Source organism: Heterocephalus glaber, unplaced genomic scaffold (genome assembly GCF_053883595.1).
Source record: "Heterocephalus glaber isolate CG9 unplaced genomic scaffold, H.glaber_assembly_v1.0 deba00001547, whole genome shotgun sequence".
Lineage (NCBI taxonomy): Eukaryota > Metazoa > Chordata > Mammalia > Rodentia > Bathyergidae > Heterocephalus > Heterocephalus glaber.
In genome coordinates, this window is record NW_028258340.1 from 10,326,755 (window position 1) to 10,332,874 (window position 6,120).

General features: G+C 39.2%; 1 pseudogene across 1 annotated transcript; it reads left to right on the forward strand.

Annotated features, from left to right (window-relative positions):
* Nucleotides 1–3,300: 3,300 nt before the first annotated feature.
* On the forward strand, nt 3,301–5,101 carry LOC101710208 (ferritin light chain pseudogene; annotated as a pseudogene). Its single transcript, XR_015442463.1, has 2 exons — nt 3,301–4,134; nt 4,464–5,101. The product of XR_015442463.1 is annotated as a ferritin light chain pseudogene (transcript).
* Nucleotides 5,102–6,120: the final 1,019 nt, after the last annotated feature.

The window sequence follows — 6,120 nt, forward strand, 5'->3', positions numbered from 1 at the left end:
ATTTTGGCTGGTATATATGTGCAAATGAGATCCCTGAAAAGAGTGACAGATTTTCAGGGGTGGTAAAAGAGCTCCTTAGCTAGATGATAAAGGAATTTGCAGATGTTTGAGAATGCTCCTTAATCTCTGTCTTCCTTGTATTCCTCTGTATTGCTACAAAGGGGAATAAATATAGGTTAATACTTATGATGAAGTCTTTATTTTTATTAATTAGATTCCTGGTAAAAGGGTTCTGATTGTAGTTGCTCATTACCTCTGAATTCTGATACCCCTCAAGGTCAAGTACTGTAGCAAGCTGGTACGGGATACTCTACATGCCCTCTCTGAATCACCTTGGATTGCTTCCACCAGTTTGATGTGCTCATCACCCAGAATCAGTGTACAGTACTTTTCTGCTAATGACTAGCACTTATGATTTTTCTTGGTCTAATAGAGTTGCTTTACCTATACATAGACCCTGGGAGTTTCTATCACCCAAGGGAAGCCCACAGCCAATGGGCAGAGAAAAGCTTACTTTCCTTGCATCATGTTGAATGAACTCTTAAGTGTAATTTACATGCTGAAGCTTCACTTTGGAAGCAGGACAAAGCTGCAGCTTATCATAAAATTGGAAACTTGCTTCTTGGCTTCCTTTTATTGTGTGCCCTGCTTTCTCTTTTGGTATCCCATGGAAGCACTTCTGCAATAAAACATTTTCACAGGAATCCTCACATTCCTGTTTGTTCCTAAGGAATCTGACCCAAGGCATAAGCATTCCAAGGTCTACCTACATTGGAGTTGAAGGGGAGGTGAATTCTAACACTCAATGGCATGTTCCAGACTCTAACTCTCACAAGATAGAGGCACTCATTAGATGTTTCTTGCTATAATAGATGATGGTCTTAGACTGAAGAACTGAGAGAATAAATAGAGCTCTGACATCTGTACACTGTCTCCACAGCTAGTAGGGTCACAGAGGACCTCTGGAGGTGTCCTGGAAGCCTGTTTAATTAAGGGAAGGAAGAGAAGCTGGCCTTATTCATGTTTTAGTGACTTGGATCTTGGACACCCAAACCTGTGCCTCTGTGCTTTCATGCTTAAAAGCCATAGAGGATAGTGATTCAACAGAATAGGTCCGCATATTAGAATCTGCATCTGATACTGCGGCTTAAGAGGATCTCCACAATTTTATTGCAAGATGGATTGATATGGCATCAACTATCAAGTTCTTTCTATTTGTTTGGCAGTGCTTTCTCATGCATTATGTAATTTAATCTTTAAAGCATACTTGTAAGATACTAATATCCTCATTTTACAGGCCAGAAAGCCAAAGCTTAAAGAGGTTATGCTATCTGTATTAGGTCACATCCGTGGTAAGTGGCAAAGTGGGATTTGAGCCCACCTTGGTCTGATTCTGACAACTGTGTGCTTAACCACCCACCAGGGTGTGGCTCTAACACTGGTTCTCTTTGCCCTAAAGTGATGAAGGACAGGTTTGTCAACATTTTCACAAGGCAAGAAACTATTTCATCTGGGAAGTTTTATACAGACATTTTTCTTTTCCAAGATGAACAAGTAAATGTATCAGAAATTGAAATATATTAAATGAGCCTGACATACTGTGATACAGATAATATTTTATACAATGAAGTTTTCTCTAAGCTTAGCATTTCCTTATAACAAGGCCAATATGATGATTAATGGTTTATGCACAAGGTAGAAAATGAACCTTTCTTTAGTACTTTCGAGAGAATTTCATCCACTAGAGTTTTTCTTCTATTGGGTACTTGCTAGGGTAGTTATTAGGTTTGAATATTTTGTTCTTCCTCCTCTCTGCCACCAGCCTCTTTTTGTTTTACCTTAGATATGAGGCCAAGAAGGCTGAAGAACTCTTGTTTTGTCCAGTTCCCTCTATGATTAAAAAATGTGGTTATTCCTGAATTCGAGCAGTTTTTCGCAAACCTCAAGTGCAATATGAGAGCAGTTTTGGATGACAACCTTCCATGAAATAAAAAAACAATATATCCTACAGAATATATGTTTATATTTCAGCTTAAACAGTGAAAAGAGACTACAAATTTCTTTCTTTAAAATTTAAGATGTCAGTTTTCAGCAACAGAAAAAATTAATTTGAAAGTAGATGCAAAAGAATTGATTTTCACTTTCATTTAGAACTAGGTCCAAAGTTTAGAGCAAAACTCTCTTCTCTACGGTTCAAATCTAGTTTATCATAAATAGAACATACTTTCTTGTTTGAGAGAATACATGTGAAAGTATTTTAATTGTGAAACAGCCCCAGGTAAATGCTACCTAGGAAAACAAAATGCTAAGTATTGAATCACAAATTTGCAAGGGACCCTTTGAGAACACCTTGACCCGCCCCCATCTTCCAATGAGGAACAGCTAATTCATCATTTATGAGTGTTCTATTTTGATAGGATTTATATACCTACATTTTTTTTTTACCTTTTGGGCCTGTTCACAAGACACCAGTACCTAACAAAATACCTGGCACATTCAGTATTTCATAGAGCTTCCTAAAATGAATGAATATATCAAAAAATAAAAAAATACAAAGCAATGAATAGAAAATTTATGATTGGGCTTCTTACTGGTATGGTTAGTTAATAAAATTGAAACACGTTATACCCAAGTTCAATGTTTTTGCAACTCATTTCACATTCTGTAGTGTGGATTTTGTCCTCAATGAATAAGGTGACCATGTAATATACATTCCAAACAAAGATCCTTTTGAAAAAACAAGGGATGTTATTAATAATTACACCAGGACAACAGGACTGCTCTGGGCAATCTGGCGTTAATGGCTGTTCCTTAAAACAACAAGGGACTAGGAATAGGGGAAGAAATATCTGTAGAATGGGCTCTAAATTACAAAGCAAAGGAGTTTTAAATCAAATGAAGATTTAGAAGGATGTCAACATTAATCCCTTTAACAGTCTTACCTCATCTGGAATTATGGTTTTAAAAATGGGCCAGATGACAAAGACTCCTTTTCAATAATTTAGAAAGAAGAATTAAACTCTTAATCAAACACTAGGTTTAGAGGGGCCAGGGATTTAGTTCAGTGGTTCTGGCGCCTGCCTCGCAAGCACAAGGTCCCGAATTTGATCCCCGGTAGCAAAACAACAAAAAACCAGGTTTGGAGATAATATGTCCCAGTCCTGCAATCTCACTGACCTATCAGAAACAGCTTGCCCCACCCCCTTGCCTCGCACCATCCTCTAACCCCGCCTACCCACTTACAACTTCCGGAACTATATGATCAACTCCCCACTGCTTCCGGGTCCAACTAACTAGTCGGTTTGCCATTAGCGCCAGCCATCTTGCTCGCCTGCCATGAACGCCCACGGCACCCAGAATTACTTTACCCAGGTGGAGGCTGCCTTGGATTGCCTTATCGACATGCATCTACAAGCCTGCCACATCTACAGCTCTGTAGGCTTCTATTTCGTAGATGGCCTTGGGGGTCAGAAAGACGTGGGCTACTTCTTCCACGAGTTGGCTGAGAAGAAGTCCGAGGGCGCCCACCATCTCCTGATGCGAACCCACCTCAGAAGGTGCTTCCTCCGCCAGTGTAGGCAGCGAGTGCCCCAAGCTGAGTGGTCCAGCAGTCTGCATGCCATAGAAACTGCTCTGGCCCTGGAGAAGAACATAAACCAGGCCCTTTTGGATCTTAATGCCTTGGGTTGGGCCCACGCAGATCACCATCTCTGCGAATTTCTGGTGTACCACTTCTTAGAGGAGGAGGTGAAAATCATCCAGAAGATGGATGACTGCCTGACCAATCTCCACCGGCTGGCCAGCCCGGAGGCCGTCCTGAGTGAGTCTTTCGGTAAACTCAGCCTCAAGCGCAACTAGAAGCTTTCGGAGCCCAGCCCCCTTGGAAGAGCTTTTTTGTGTTTTCCTGACATCAGGATTTCTGCTTGAACCCCTCCTTCGCCGCTTTTCACCACCCAGAAGCACCTACCCAAGCTGTTCTAAATGGAAATTAAAAAGTTCTTTTCGTAGAAATAAACTAGGCAGAGAGAAGGAAACTGTATTCTGAATAGCATGAAGAATTTCCAGTCTGTCTTCAGACTTTCTAATTAAACTGTTCTCTACTTTTTTAAGTCACCTTTGTGCTTTGAAGATCTGGTAAGCTATATTTTCTCTGTCAAGAAAGGGGAACAGGGCCAGGGATTTAGCTCAGTGATGCCTCCGCCTGCCTCACAAGCCCAAGGCCCCAAGTTCGATCCCCGGTAACAAAAAAAAAAAAAAAGAAAGGGGAACACGGCTATTCATAAATACTGCATACAATTTTCATGGTTTTGTAATTTGTATGAAGTCATTCAGGGTACTAGATTAAACTCTAAAAAGTGTCCTTGATTTTGCCTACCAGAGCAGAGAGCTAATGAACTGGATTATGTCATATCGTATCCCATAACCTTTAAAGTCATAGTAAAATTATTTTACTTGGTTTTCAGGTTGATGGAATCCTATTTACCTCTTCGGAGAGCACCATGAGAAGAAGAAGCCCTGTGAAATTCATCTTTGCATCTCCTGTTAGCTTGCTGCTAAGAACTCTTGACTATTACATCATTCACTGACATCTTTATGAAGCCTCTCAAGAGAAATTTTGGTCTGGTCTTACTGTTAGAAATAACAGTGCTTCCTTCACTTGAGTAATTGGTTTGTTTTTGTTTTATGGGCACTAAATGGTGTAACTAAGTTTCCTTTTCTGACTGCCTGCCAGAAAGCTTACATTTAAATTTGTAGTTAATCTAGAGTAAATGAGTAGGATTGCATAAGCATTTTTGTATAAGCTTCATTCCTGATTCGCCTGTTACAAATTTCTTGACCTATGTTATGGATTCTTTTAAGCCACTTGAAACTTTTTCTGGAAAAGTCTGTTTATAAATAGATGGTAAATAAACTTACAAAATGCAGATTAAAATCATTTTGCAGTTTATTTTGGAGAAAAGGGAAGATAACTTTAAGGAAGCACTGAGAAAAAGTGATTAGAATAGAGGTAGGTCAAAGGGGGGTTAAATTCCAGGAGCCCAGAGAGAAGCAGGAAAATGTGACATATTATATAACATGTGTTTCCTCCAATAGCAACATTAGAGGTGTGTATTGTTTTCCTTGAACTTTGGAAAGCTGGAATTTTAAGTTTTGTTTTTTGGGGTTTTTTTTGGTACTGGGGATCGAACTCAGGACCTTGTGCTTGTGAGGCAGGGGACAGAACCAATGAGTTTTAAATTTTTCTCAAACCACAGACATAGAAAACAACATTTTTCTACAGTTCTTTTCCCTCCAGAAGTAGGAAGACCAAACACATACCGTCACTTCTTTTGTACTGGAAAGGTCAGAGTAGGAAAAATATTTTTCAGCGATCAAGACAGCTGTTTTGCTTAGTTAAGGAAAAAACCTTATCTTCCTGTTTTCATGCAGTCTTTTGATAACAAAAAATAATATACTGGAAATGTTCTTTCTATAGAAAGGAGATTTTCCCATTTGCTGCTAGTTGACAGTACAAGATACATAGAGGCAGCTAACAGTTGTCTTCAGATTTGGATTAAAAACTCATACATCTGGGCCAGGGATTTAGCTCAGTGGTTTCGCCGCCTGCTGCATACATGCAAGGACCAGAGTTCCATCCCTGGCACCAAAGAAAAAAAAATAACAAAAAAACGCATACATCTGTACTTAAAGCACATAGCACCCAAATATAAACACAAATCTGAAGGATAAAAAATCACCTAATTACTGTAAGAGCAATTGAAAGACTGTATCTTGAGGTAAATTATTTGGGAAAAAGAATGAGGAAATTGTTTCCAAATAATGGCAATATTTGTCAAACCATTAAAACCTCCCATGGGCCAGGGATGTAGCTTAATGGTGCCGCGCCTGGCTGGCAAGCGCAAGGTCCTGAGTTTGATCCCTGGTTCCACAAAAAACAAAACAAAACAAAACACCTCCCAAATAGGCTAAAATGTTCTTTGGTCATCAAATAATGCTTGAAAAAAACAGCAATTTTCTGAGCAGAGAATAAATGAATCAAGGACATGATAAAATATTAGTTTGACTATTAGAAATGACTTAAAGTTCTTGGCAAATACATTTGTGGGAAAATGAGGATTT